This window comes from Puma concolor, chromosome B3 (assembly GCF_028749965.1).
Source record: "Puma concolor isolate L17-30 chromosome B3, mPumCon1.1.hap2, whole genome shotgun sequence".
NCBI classification, from domain to species: domain Eukaryota; kingdom Metazoa; phylum Chordata; class Mammalia; order Carnivora; family Felidae; genus Puma; species Puma concolor.
Window position 1 is genome coordinate 36,836,760 of NC_141672.1, and position 14,040 is coordinate 36,850,799.

A 14,040-nucleotide genomic window follows, 5' to 3' on the forward strand; every position below is an offset into this window, starting at 1 on the left:
AAATTAAAATTGGAATCACAAATCTGTGAAGAACCTGGAGACATACAGAGTTCATCCTTCTGCCTTTTACTCATTTACACTTAAGCCAGTTTACATACCTAAGAAATGTATCCACAACAAAGAATTATTCATGGTGGGGATGGAGACAGGACATGTGGTCAGAGTTAAGGTGGGACTCAGGGAAAAGAAATGTAAGTTACTCCTAAGAATGTTTTCATTGGAGAGAATTGTTTAGATGAATGTCATGATCTAACTTCTATTTTAGTATCACTCCAGAATTTATACTTGAATGTTAAATGCATCTGTTAAATACATATGCTTGAATGGAATATGCATTTTGATCATGGCCATGTATTTTGCCTCCTAACTGGTGAGAATGACATGCAAAAATTTAGTGAGAGAGGATTTTGGTTTGTATTAGATGGTGAATACTTCTTCAGCTTCAAAAAGTATATGCTGCCAAGCAGTGTATTTTTATAAACATACCCTATTATTATTAGATTGCAAGTTCTTCAAAAACAGCATCATGATTTTATAATTCTTTATATCGTCACTACTTAGAATACACACATAGGTATTTAATATTCACTGATTATATAGGTATTTATCTGGTCCATTTAAACAGAATTTCATTACCACAAAAATTTTTAAATATTAAAAAATACATAAAAACATATTAGCACACTTAAACAGATACTTGCACACCAATGTTCATAACGGCATTAGTCACAACAACCCAAATATCCGCTGATAAATGGATAAACAAAATGTGGCATATCCATACAATAAAATATTATTTGATCTTAAAAAGAGTGAAATTTTGATACATGGTAAAACACTGATGAACCCTACGGATACTATGTGAAGTGAAAGAAGTCAGTCACATAAGAATGAATATTATAGGATTCAACTCATGTGAATAGTCAAATTCAAATTGACATAAATTGACACAAATTGACATAAAATAGTCAAATTCATAAAGACAAAATAGAACAATGGATATAAGGAATGCAGAACTAATGTCTCATGAGTATAGTAGTTCGGGAGGATGAAAAAGTTCTAGAGACACAGTGGTGATGGCTCTACATCAGTGCAAATGTACTTAATGGCACTGAGTTACATACTTAAAATGGTTAAGTGGTAAATTTTATGTTATATGTATTTTACCACAATAAAAAAAGGTCAAAAATATTATACTACTTTATGACAGTACTACTTTATACTACTTTATGACGTGCCCAAATAATACGTTGCAAATGTATAATCACAGAATCCTAATAGTTCTTAACATTAAATTTTAAGAAAAAAAGAAGTTAAAAAATTAACAGCCAGTTTTATATGTACCTGGTTTCTTTAAAAAACAAACACAATACCAACCAAACAAAACAAACCCTTAAAGATACCAAGTTATTTTTATTTCATCAATACCTTTAATGCATGCATTTATTCTAACTTTGCAAGCCCTTTGCCTTATGACAAAATTACTTCAACTTAGCCATAATCAACATGTCCATATGTCTTTAATATTCACACACAAATTCATCTCCACTTTCTCAGCAGAATCTTGCCTGCACTTAAATATTTTTGCAATTCAATTTTGATTCTATTTTCTGATTATTTTTTTCCTTGCAGCTAAAAACTATGCATACAAAACTATTCCCTACTTTCTGTAACATTTTCAGGGTGGTTAACAAACATCTAATAAGAAATATAGCATGTCAAATAAAAACGATAAACTGGTAATTCTTGAAAGTGATTAACACTCTCTATGCTAAATTATTTCCTAATTTTTGGGAAATGTGTAAGAAAGTAAGTTACAATTTACATTCATCTGAACTTATACAAATCTAAGTCAACTGCTTCAAGATAGAAGCCAATGGTATTTTTGCTGCTAATTATTTATAAAAGTGATTCACATTCAAACAAATCTAACTGAAATTCATGGAACTATATAATATCCTTAAAAATACAAACTCCCTAGTTCAATACGATATACCACACACATATCAATTTCTATTCTATGATTATGTCAAAGAAACAATATTGATTTAACACATGGTTAAATTCAACAACACCGATTTAATTCATAAATCATTTAACATGATTCATTTATGAGACTCGACCTTATTTTACCAACTAAACTTTAATATTGGTTAATTAATTCTTTCTCTGGTAATTAACAAACTAGAAAATTTTCAGTACCAATTAATTTTCCAAGATCTTCTCACAAAACCATTATTGTATACTGAAGTCTTATTCAAAATGACATCACTTAAGATAAAATAATAAAAACAAAGAAGGAGGCATATTCAAGTGTCTGACTTCCTTACTATCCTATTAATATTCCTTCTAGAAGTAGCTATTTCAAGTGAAAATAAATCCTTTGATCCATAATTTCCCTACCTTCCCAATGAATCACATTAAGCAAAAATTAAGTAAACTATTATAGAGTCCTCCCTAAAAAAACACAACCAGAAATTTTTCTTTTTATGTTCTTCTTGGTATATATTCCACATATTGAATGGATTTGGTGTCCAAAAGATTTATCCAGGAAAACTCACATATTTATTTAAGTTTTTAGCAGTTTAACATTCACATTCAGCTTCAACAAAAACTTCTTAGACTATACTAGGAACTGAATTCCAACCACAACTTTATAAAGTGGGTGTTAATGATTTTATGTTAAAGGAAAATGAGGTTTGGAAAGAGAAGATAATTTGATCCCACAATCAATTACCAGTGAACTCAAGAGATGGAATCCAGATATTACTGATGCCAAAAGGAAGGAGGAAGAGAAATGACACTTGATACATGTCAAACATGAGCACTTTGCATACATTTCCTCATTTAATTCTTATCATTGCTTTGTAAGGTAGACACTATCTTCATTTTGAAGATAAAGAAACTCAGGTAAGAAGTGATTTAACTTGATCAAGGTTTGTACAGAAAATCAGCAGCTAAGACAGGACAGAAACCCTAGGATTATACACTGATAGATTTTTGTCCTTAAACCACTACTTATGATCCAAGGAGAGAGTTCATTTGATGTGCTGTTTTATTTTTGTTTCAGTTTTGTTGGTTTTTCTACAGAAAAGGGAACGATTTCACCAAATCCATTTTAGTAAGATTTCTAATTCCTTTAGCAAATCATACCTATAATAGTAATCCCTGTAAGGTCACTATCATGAGTCTACCAGGCAGACAAATGATAACAATGACACAGCATTTAGCATGCAACTAGATGTCAACCCAATATTATTCCAGCAATTCAACAGGAAAACACTGAATGCCTTTTGTCATTAGAATAGCTTTGCTAAGAATTAACCCCCTCTTAAACTAGGTGCCAATTCATGAAAACCACTTTGAGCAACAGAGAATGAGAATTAAAATTTAAAGAAAGAAGGTGAAATATTTATCTTCATTCTACCCAATGCCCCTACATTCCACTAATTTAAACATATGTTCCTGCTCCCCACTAGTATAGCTCTAAAGGACAGCAAGAGCAGTAAGAAAAGGATGAAACATCAACCATTTCAAATATAAAATCAAACTAAAGTCATTTTCATCTTTCCTTGAGGAAGTTCAGCAGTTTATCATGCAAAGTATCTGTCTTCTCCTAGCCTAGAAAACCTAAAATCAAGTTAGAATATTTTCTTCCTTTACAAACTCTCACTTGTTCTTTATCATGTACTTCTGTTCTTCCTCAAAATCACTCAGAAAGAAAGAAAGAAAGAAAGAAAGAAAGAAAGAAAGAAAGAAAGAAAGAAAGAAAGAAAGAAAGAAAAGAAAAGAAAAGTAAGGAAGTAAGTAAGTGAGTCAGACATCTAGAGAGTTCTATTATTCAGGAACAAAGGTCAATAATTATCAAATACTGGCCAGGCCTTGAGGGATTCATATTTCACAGTAATTTTCAAATTTTGCTACATGGAATCGAAGAGTTGTACAAAATATTCCTAGTAGCTTACAAATGAGAAACTGCCAGGTAGGCTTCATTTATAAAAGTATATAACTCACATACACTCATTTATTATACCAAACCTGAGGCCAGAAAAATGTGTACCACAATAAAAATGAAGCTATAAAATTCTCACCCTACATTATGGGGTGGGGGGGGGGAAGGGGGGAGGAGGAAGGAGAGGCAGGTGATAATTTGTTGTATTTTTTTAAATGAGTTCCTCATCTTTCTTTTTTCTGATCTTGTTTGCATCAGCAAATCCTACAGGAAACAAATTAAAGTCTAAAATGAACTCTGAAATTTCTGAATAATACCATCCTTATTTTGAGAAAAATGTGTATTCTAGTGGTTTTTGGATGAAATAATCTATAGATGTCAATCATATCTGGTTGATTGATGGTGCTGTTGAGTTCAAATATATCCTCACTGATTTTCTGTCTGCTAAGATCTGTCCATTTTTTAATAAAGGAGTGTTGAGATACCCAACTAAAATAGTGAACTCATCTATTTCTCTTTGCAATTCTATCAGTTCTTGCCTCACATATTTTGATGGCTTATTGTTAGGTGCATCCACAGTAAGGATTATGTCTTCCTAAAGAATTAAACCCTTTATCATTATATAATGTTCCTGCTTATACTTGAATAGTTTCCTTGCTCTGAAGTCTGCTTTGTCTGAAGTTAATACAGCTGCTCCAGCTACTCCAACCCCATTAGCAACAAATTTTCTACATTTTTTGTTAACTGAGAAAGTCTTTATTCTCCTTCACTTTTAAGGACAATTTAGTAGGACAAAGAATTCTAGACTGTTGGGTTTTTCTCTCAACACTTTTAAGTATTTCCCTCCACGCTCTTCTTGCTTGCATGGTTTCTGAAGAGAAGTCAGATATGATTTTTACCCTTGCTCCTATATAGATAAGGTGTTTTTCCCCTCTGGCTTCTTTCAAGATTATTTCCTATTTCTTTGATTTTCTGCAATTTGAATATGATATGCCTAGGTGAAGTTTTGGGGACACTTAACCTGCCTGGTATTCTCTGAACTTCCAAGATCTGTGGTTTGGAGTCTGACATTAATTTGGGGAAATACTCCATCATTATTTCTTCAAATAGTTCCTCTGTTCTTTCTTCTCCTTCCTCTACTTCTGGTATTCCCATTAGTATATATTACATCTTCTGAGACTGTCCCATAGTCTTTGGTTATATTTTAATTTTTTTTTCAGTCTTTTTTCTCTTTGCTTTTAAATCTTAGAAGATTCTACTGACATATCCTCAAGCTCAGAGACTTTTTCCTCAGCCATGTTCCATCTTCTAATAAGCCCATCAAAGGCATTCTTCATTTCTGTTACAGTGGTTTTTTATTTCTAGCATTTCTTTTTCTTTCTTAGAATTTCCATCTTTCTACTTACATTATCCATCCATTCTTGCATGTTGTCTACTTTCTTCATTAGAGCCCTTGGCATATTGGTTGTAATTGTTTTAAATTCCTGGTCCAATAATTCTAATATCCCTGCTATGTTTGAGTCTGAACCTTATGCTTGCTCTGTCTCTGTAAACTGTGCTTTTTGCTTTTTTATCATGCCTTGTAATTTTTTTGTTGTTGTTGGAAGCCAAAAATGATGCACTGCGTAAAAGGAACTGCAGCAAATAGGCATTTAGTAATGTAGTAAGGTTTATGGGTAGAAGTGTTCTACAGTCCTATGATTAGGTCTCAGTCTTTTAGGGAGCCTGTGCTCCTGAGTTATGACCTTCAAAGTTCTTCTCAGTCCTGTCGGCCCGCCCCCCCCAAACCAGATACACATACACACACACACACACACACACACACACACACACACACACACACCCCTTAGGTCAAACAAGATGGCTAGAGGAAGCTGGAATTGGATATTTCTCTTCCCCCCACATAGAAAGCTAAAACAGGCTATAATTGGGTATTCCCCTTCCTCCAGTTCAGTTAGGCTCTGATAATACCCTAATAGGTTAGGCTCTGATAAAATACCTTTCCTTTAGAAAAAAAGAATGCCTCAGCACATTTCAAAGTGACTGCCTTCCTCTTCCCCTTTCCCTGTCAGAAGTACCAAGGCATTTTTCTCTAATATTCACTGTGAAGACACGGTAGAGTTCCTGGAGGTAAAACCATGGAAGTGTGGGGCTCCTAGACCTAGGTCCCCTTGGAGTTTATACTTCACACTTGCCCACATTGAGCCTCTGGCAATTCGTTAATTACATTTCAGGTTTTTTCCTACCCGGTACTGGTTCCCTTGGAGGTTTCTGCCCCTGAGTTCTGCTAGGGTAAGTTGTCATTCTCTGTATTTGCCTGCTAACTCGGGGACAGCAGCTTGCCTTGTGACCTTAACTCCATGAAAAATCTCAGAAAAGTCAGCTGATTTTTCAGATTGTTCAGTTTTTTACTTATTGTTAGGACAGAGTGATGACTTATACGTCGACCAAAAACCACAAAAAATCTCATTTTCAATTTTTACCTTCACATTTTCCTAATGGATAAAGTGATATATATAGCACTCTTATGCTATTATGAAGAGAGAAAAAAATAGAGATTTGAATTTGTCTCAATGGCACACAAATTACCTAAAATATGATTGATCATAGGGTTCACCCTGTAACACCAAAATGCAAATTATTGAGCAATATACTTCATTAACAAAGTTATTTCACCCTTCCTTTCTGAAGCTATGAAAACACATATATAACCAAATATTATAGAGATCATTTAGAACCTGCATTGTTATTACAAACTAAAATATTTCCTAAATAAAGACCTAAATATTAAATTTCCTTAGGGGCTTTTTAAAAATTTACCAGTAAAGACTGTAATTCACTGGTATTCTTACTAATTTGCAGAAAAATAAAGCCTGCCTCTTAATTCCTAAAATAGAATTATAATGCCCTCCAAACAAACTTAGGTTTTCAAATTCTTCCTCTGGAGGAAAAAAAAAAAATCAGTAAAATACTAAAATTTTTATGTGAAATTTGACATTTGGATGCCAATTCCCAACATTTGCTATTTCTGTGGAATCAACCTTTATCAAAATTAATTCACTCAGGAAATCTTAGTCCACTCTATAGTGTTGTCTGCTATTCTGATAGCAAGAAATACAGCTACTTTTTTTTTTTCCAAATAACACTGTAAAACAGCTCATTACTCTTTATATTATTGATTTAAATTTTATTCAACTGAGTTTTAACATACTTAAACAAAGGCATACTGGTTAAATAAGATAAACATATCTAATTCACCTTAAGAAATTTAAAAGCACGTTGCATATAAGGTCCCAAACATAGCAAGAATGTCACAATAGCCAAACCCAAGAAAATATATTAGCAGTACTTTCACTTTACATAAATGTAACTATTTTATTATTATTTTCCACATCTGTGATGCATTAGGTATAACAGACATTTTTGAGCTCTTAATACACTGAAACAGATGAACCATTACAAAATTAGGAACAAGTGTAAAATCTTAAAGAATTAATAATAATCTTGCTCTTCAGCCAAAGGAGAACTACAAAGTTGGACAAATAATTTTCCTACAAGGATAATGAGGAATTAGGGTGAAACACACAGGAAATGATTTGGGGATGGTTACAAAAAGCATGGGGAAAAGTGACTACAGTAACAAGTTAAAAAATTATACAAAAGCTCCTAGAAAAAAAGATTAATCAACCCAAAAGGAAGCTGTCAAATGAGAATGAAGATGGATACTTGTGTTGTGAAAGACAGAAGAGAATGCTCTAAAAGTTCCATTCTTAATTTGCTAAATATAAAATGGCTGAGACCCCACATTCCTGAAATCCCAAAACAAAGTCAATATCTAACTAAAACTGAAACTTCATACTTGGCATAATTTTTAGCTAAAGTAATAACCTATAAAAATGGAGTCAATTATGTCAGTTCATAAGAGACAAAGAAATGAAAACATCAAAAGCAAAAAACAAAAATTAAGACTCTCTAGTCATGTCAAGTGGTTTATATATGTAAAAATAAACTATCCAGGTGAAAATAGCTATGTGAAAGAGACAAGAGAGACTAGCAGAGCACAGAATGTACTCCTGCTCCAAAAAAGTCACATGATTTTTAGAAAGTCACTGATTACCTCCAAAGCTGAAATAGTGTAGTCTCAGTGCAATCTTTTGAGGACTAGTAATACATCATCAATCAATAATATAGTGTTTTCTGGGTGAAGGGATATTACCTAATGAGAAAAGGATTTTCTCACTTTTAAAGACAAAAATTTTATTAACAAAGTTATTCCAGTATTAACTGTGAAAAATGGCTTACCTTCCTTCCACTAGAACACAAGCGTACAAAACCACATGGTATTTCCAAAAGGAAGATATTATTGCTTGAATCTGGGTCACTAAAATTATCACTGTTCAAGATGAGACAAAAGAAAGGGGTAACATTAATTATCTACAATTACACATTTTCTTTGTTGTTAACATGAAATATATCTCACATAAAACCTCATAGGCCATTCAAATGAGACACATGACCCTAGGTTTGAAATCTCTAGAGATAGCTCCTTTGAAGACTGGACAAATAGTTTAAACCATTTAAATAATTCCTGATCACCAAATGTGAATAATTTTTTTTCTAACTAAAAAAATTTTTTTATTATTTACTGTTCTCACACCACTTTAATTTTTTTCCCATAAAAAAGAACATGGAAATTCAGCTACACAAAAAGGCCCACTGTAAAAAAAGAAAAGTGAGGAGGGGGAGATACTCAAACAGCTTCAAGAAAAAAAGCATGTTCCACACCAGATCGTATTTACAGTTCCTCATCTAGAATTCAACTAACATCCAACTGCAGCAATCAGCCAAGCTTGGCAAATTAAAATAACCGTAATTTTGACAGATTATCTTCTATAAATATTCAAATATGGGCGTTTATGTGCATGTAAGGGTCTCTACATGCCAATCAAAATGCTTTGTTTAAGATACTAAAATTGAGCTTTTTTCACCCTTCTTTTCTATAGGAATCCCCTGAACCCTTGACTTTCATTTTAACTCTTTCACCTCAGCTGATAAAGAGGCCAGTTATTTCTCTATTCATGGCCTAATTATCCATAGTCTGAATTAAAATTTTAAGTATAATATTCATATCAGACAAAAAGTACCTAGAATCTTAGAAAAACTAAGTCTGTAAAGAAAACAGAAAAGATTCAGGAATGGGGATGAGGTGGGTGCAGAGACAGAATCTTGAAGGATGGCAACTCAATAAACGATTAACTTTTTATTGATGTGACCAGGTATGGCTTAGTAAAGTAAAATTCAAAGGTAAAGAGCAATTAACAACTTGATAAATTTGGGCTGTATTCAAAGTTACAGTAAAACAGACTATCATTTATTTGGCTCAAGGCAAGACCCTATGCTTTGATGACAAGTTTAAGTATATGAAAGTACCAAAAGTGGGGAAATGCAATTAGTATGAAATTCAAACCAAATGTAATATTTGACATCCAGAGAGCCCTATTTAATCAAGAATAATGGCTCTAATGAAGGCAAGATATCTGATGCATACATTTGTTAATTGTCCTCCTATCCTATCTCTCATTAGTTAGTTCCCCTTAAACATATACACAATTACTGAAAAGCCTCAGATGTTCCAGGAAACTACAAGTGATAGATACGCCTCTGCATGCAGACAATGCAGTAATACAAAATAATGGACAAAAATTTAACCTATTCAGAAGCCTATGCGTTTCTAGTTCCACCTGGAAAGAAACGGCTATAAACCTATTAAGATTGCTCAAAATATTTCTAGAAAGTTAGTCAAGCTTTTAGGAAACTTTTACTTTATCATCATTCACCATCAAGCACTCAAACCCAGGTCCAACAGTGGATCCAAGCCATACCAGTGGTTTTCAAACCAGGGAAGGGAAAAGTCTGGTCGAGGAAATAGCTTCAGCCTCCTCTAGGAGCTTGTTAGAAATACAGAATCTCAGGCCCCTATCCAGGGACATACTGAATCAGAATCTGCATCTTAACAATTCCCAAATAATTCAAATAGATATTAAGATGTGGGAAGTTTTGCAGGAAGAAGAATATTAGAATGAGAGAGAAGGTATAATCTTCTGTTCAAAGATTGGGTTCCTACTGCAGGCTACTGTTTGGCCAATAAGCAACCAATTTTCAACCTCTGGCTTATAGCATCATTATTCCTCCTACAGTTTTTCTATTTTAAAATACAAAAACCCCTCAAGAGATAAAGAAATTAGTATCTGATTAAATCTCAGGTCCCCAGAAGGGCTGTGACACAGTTATCTTAGAGCAGGTGGTCCCGTCTCATACCCCTGAATTACATTAACTAGACAAGTTAATTTAACAACTCCTTTCATTCCAAATCCTAGACTCTAAGAGTGTGTGAGGTCCCAATAGTTAAGAAAGAGACCAAGAGGCTATCCCATCGTGTAACCAGGAGAGGAGAAAGCTGTATGTGGTTGTTATTTGGCTATCATCTCTCAGCTCCAAATCCACCCTTTAGTACTCAGCATAGTGATACTGAAAACAAAACTCGGGAAAACTTTTCTCTTTTGCCAGCCAGCTTCCTCATGCTGCCACTAAGCGCAGTAGAAGAAACTTGCTTTTTCCGGTCAGCACTGGCCTGGCACAGGCCCTCCACTCCACCGATAGCAGTTGATGACCACCACCAGTTTTTCCAGCACTCTCAGAAGCAGCAGCAGCAGCCCAGGCAGTACCCCCCTCTAGAGGTTTTGAACCCCAACTCTACTCCAAGCCCTTCTTTGTTCTCCCAGCCTTATTTCTACTTTCTGTAATTGTCTCTGTGTTACTCTAATATGCCCCTTTTGCTTTTTCAACCCTCCAACTCCTGTATAACCCATTCCCCTATGTTAAATTTCCTTGGCAGAAATATCTAGTGTGTATTACTTCCTTGTCCATATTCTAACTGATACATCATGGCTAGATGGAATAAAATCCAGCATGATCTTCATCACTTTGGAAAAACAATTTTCCAAAAACATGATAGTCCATAAGAAAATATCTACTGCTCTCCCCCAAAATAGGTACAAGATGGGAAATGGATGTAAGAAGTATGGGTGAGAAAAAAAAGATGAGGAAACACAACTTAGGAAAGTAAAAATATAATATATAAGTTTTCCACTTTACATAACAAAAATCTCAGAATTTACGAAGTGGAAGGAACTATATTCCTCTGCCTCTGCCATTGTTTAGTTTTATTAAAGCAGTTTTCTACTGAGTTTGAGCTACTATATTTTCAGGAAGCCATTGAGAAATTAGGGATGGCCCAAAAAGTTATAAAAATGATGAAAGCAACAGGCAATAGGATGCATGAGGAGAGATTCAAGGAGTCAAACTTCCTAGTCCAGTCCAGGGAAAAGAAAACTTCAGGTATTAGCTGTCTTCTGGTTACAGAATTCTTTAAGCTGTGTTGCATCATCCTTACAGATGCTTAAAATGATAGAAGATAAAGTAAAGGAAGACATAAAATAGAGCTTCTTAGCTTAATGACTCCCCTTCAGATTACTAAAGTAGTAGCTCTTAATGCTATTTACACATGAGAATGAATTAGAATATTTTTTACAAAAATAATAAAATAGTAATAATGATGATGCCCAGAACACTAATGCCAGAGGTCTGATTTAACTGGTCTGAGATAAAGCCTAGGCATATTTAAAAAAAAACAAAAACAAAAACAGGGGCACCTGGCTAGCTCAGTCAGTAGAGCCTGTGTCTCTTGATCTCATGCTTGTTACTTCTAGCCCCATGCTGGGTGTAGAAATTACTTAAAAATAAAATCTTAAAAAAAAAAAAAAAAAAAAAACCACTCAAGTGTTTATAAAGTACTGACAGAAGAACTGAGAACAACTTAATGGAATCTTCCATAACTTTAATACCCAAAGTTTGGTCTAAGTACTTAGCTACATTCAGATTACCAACGGAGCTTGTTAAAAAGGCAGCATCTCAGGCCTTACTGAGTAAGAATCTAACAAGATCCCCGAGTAATCTGCACATTAAAGTGAAAAAAACATCATCCTATAACAGTTTGAAAAGGGTTTGAGAGTGTGTGTGTCCAAACTCCAACCTAAAATTAACTAAGTTGATTTTTTTTAAGTTTTAAACAGTTTAAACAGTTTAAGTTTAAACAGTTTAAACAGTTGTTTTTTTTTTTTTTTTAAGTAATCTCTACACCCACGTGGGGCCCAAACTCATGTCACATGCTCTACCAACTGATCCAGTCGTATTTTTACTTTGTAAAAGTACTTTGCACTTTTCTAAGTATTTTTACTTTGAAAGTCTATTAGAGTTTACTAATAATATGAATAACTTCTAATAATATGTAATAACAACTAATATTTATTCAGCCTATACAATTTGTAGGTACTGTTCTTTATAAAATGATTTAATCCTCAACATGTATCTATAAAGTATATAATTTTATGATCCCTGTTTTACAGATAAGAAAACTGAGGCAAGCCTGAGTTATATAAAGTAAATAGCTTGCCCCAGGTCACACAATTAGTAAGTGGCAAAGATGAGAAATGAACCCAGATAGTCTTGTTTAAGAGCTTAAACTTAACTACAAAATAATACTATGTTTGCCAACACCATCCAAAAACATTCTAAAACCATTCAGAAGAAAAGTATAATTACAGGTAATAAGATTGCTTTAAGAATAAAGGGGAAAAAAAATCATGTGATTTTCTCTGATGGAAAAAAAAAAAAGATCAACAGAGTTGTGATAGTGTATCATTACCTCAACACTGTTATGGGTCTGTGGCCCACCTAATACAGAAAAGAACATGACAGAGAAGACAATAACACAGGAAGTTGCTTATGATGCCAACACAGTCAATATTTTGATAAGTGATAAACATATGAATACTACATATGAGACTGTCTCATGGGAGAAATATTTTTGGTAATAATCACTTTATTATCTACATTTGGGAAATAACTGAAAGCCCATGTTAGGAGATAATACATTCTCCTCAATGCCTCCTTAATTCACCCCTACAACTGCTCCTACTATCACGAACCATCACTACCACCCTGAGGAAAGTGAAGTAGAGACGGCTATGATTATTTTTCACAATGAAACAGGCATGATATAAATTTAGTCTGATTTTTCTCCTCCTCTGTACCCCACTGTTCCTAACTTCTCAAAAGGCCCACTCTCTGCTTCTGTCATAACAGAAGTAAAAGTTCCAGGCCCAGTAAGACCCAAAAATTACTTTTGAAGATACTGAAGACAGCTTTTAAAAGAAGTCAGACTGAGGCTGTCAGTTAAAGGCCTACTAAGTTGTAATAATTCATGTGAATTCTAAATAGCATAATACAATTGCCAAAGTTCCCAAAGGTAAATAATGTTATTGTACCAGCAAATAGAATAGAATTTATTGTACCAGCAAATAGAATTCAGAATATGCAAAATTATATCCTATAACTATTTAAAGCAAAGCCACAATTTCTAAGATGTCTTAACTTCATTCAACCCAAGCATACTCTTAAAAAAAAAAAAAGTATATGGTACCTTTTTAATTAATAATGACAAAGTTCTGGTGACCTAGTTGCTGAGAATGAACAAAACCACAGACATTAAAAAACAGAGTTGGGGTGCCTGGGTGGCTCAGTCGGTTAAGCGTCTAACTTTGGCTCAGGTCATGATCTCGCGGTCCATGGGTTTGAGCCCTCGTTGGGCTCTGTGCTGACAGTGCAGAGCCTGGAGCCTGCTTCGGATTCTATGTCTCCCTCTCTCTCTGCCCCTCTCCTGCTCATGCTCTATCTCTCTCTGTCTCTCAAAAATAAATAAATGTTAAAAAAAATTAAAAATAGAGTTGCTTATCCCATAAGAGTTTTTACAGTGGATGCTGGAGCCAGAATGATTTGGAGACTAAAAATACCAAAGCTAATACTCACTAAAATGCAGCGTTTAAAACTATGACTTGAAGCAATTCATTGGTTCGTTTGGATAAGGTTTTACCTGAAGAATCTAAGAAAGCTGAGGTTCATGTGAAGCACTGCCAGAGTACAACTTAATTTCCCAAAGAATGGAGGAAGATTCCCGGGAAGCCAACACT

The 14,040-nt window shown here is 34.0% G+C and overlaps 1 protein-coding gene across 19 annotated transcripts in view; it reads right to left on the reverse strand.

The window, feature by feature from the left end:
* Window positions 1–14,040, reverse strand: part of FUT8 (fucosyltransferase 8) — a 313,352-nt gene that overhangs the window by 201,819 nt on the left and 97,493 nt on the right. For 10 of the 19 annotated variants that reach the window (XM_086709510.1, XM_086709513.1, XM_086709506.1 and 7 more), the window contains one exon: window positions 8,255–8,345. The exons of the other annotated variants lie outside the window; for them this stretch is intronic. The gene's annotated coding sequence lies outside the window, so the exon portion shown is untranslated. The remainder of the gene's footprint in view (window positions 1–8,254; window positions 8,346–14,040) is intronic. 19 annotated transcript variants of the gene reach the window in all.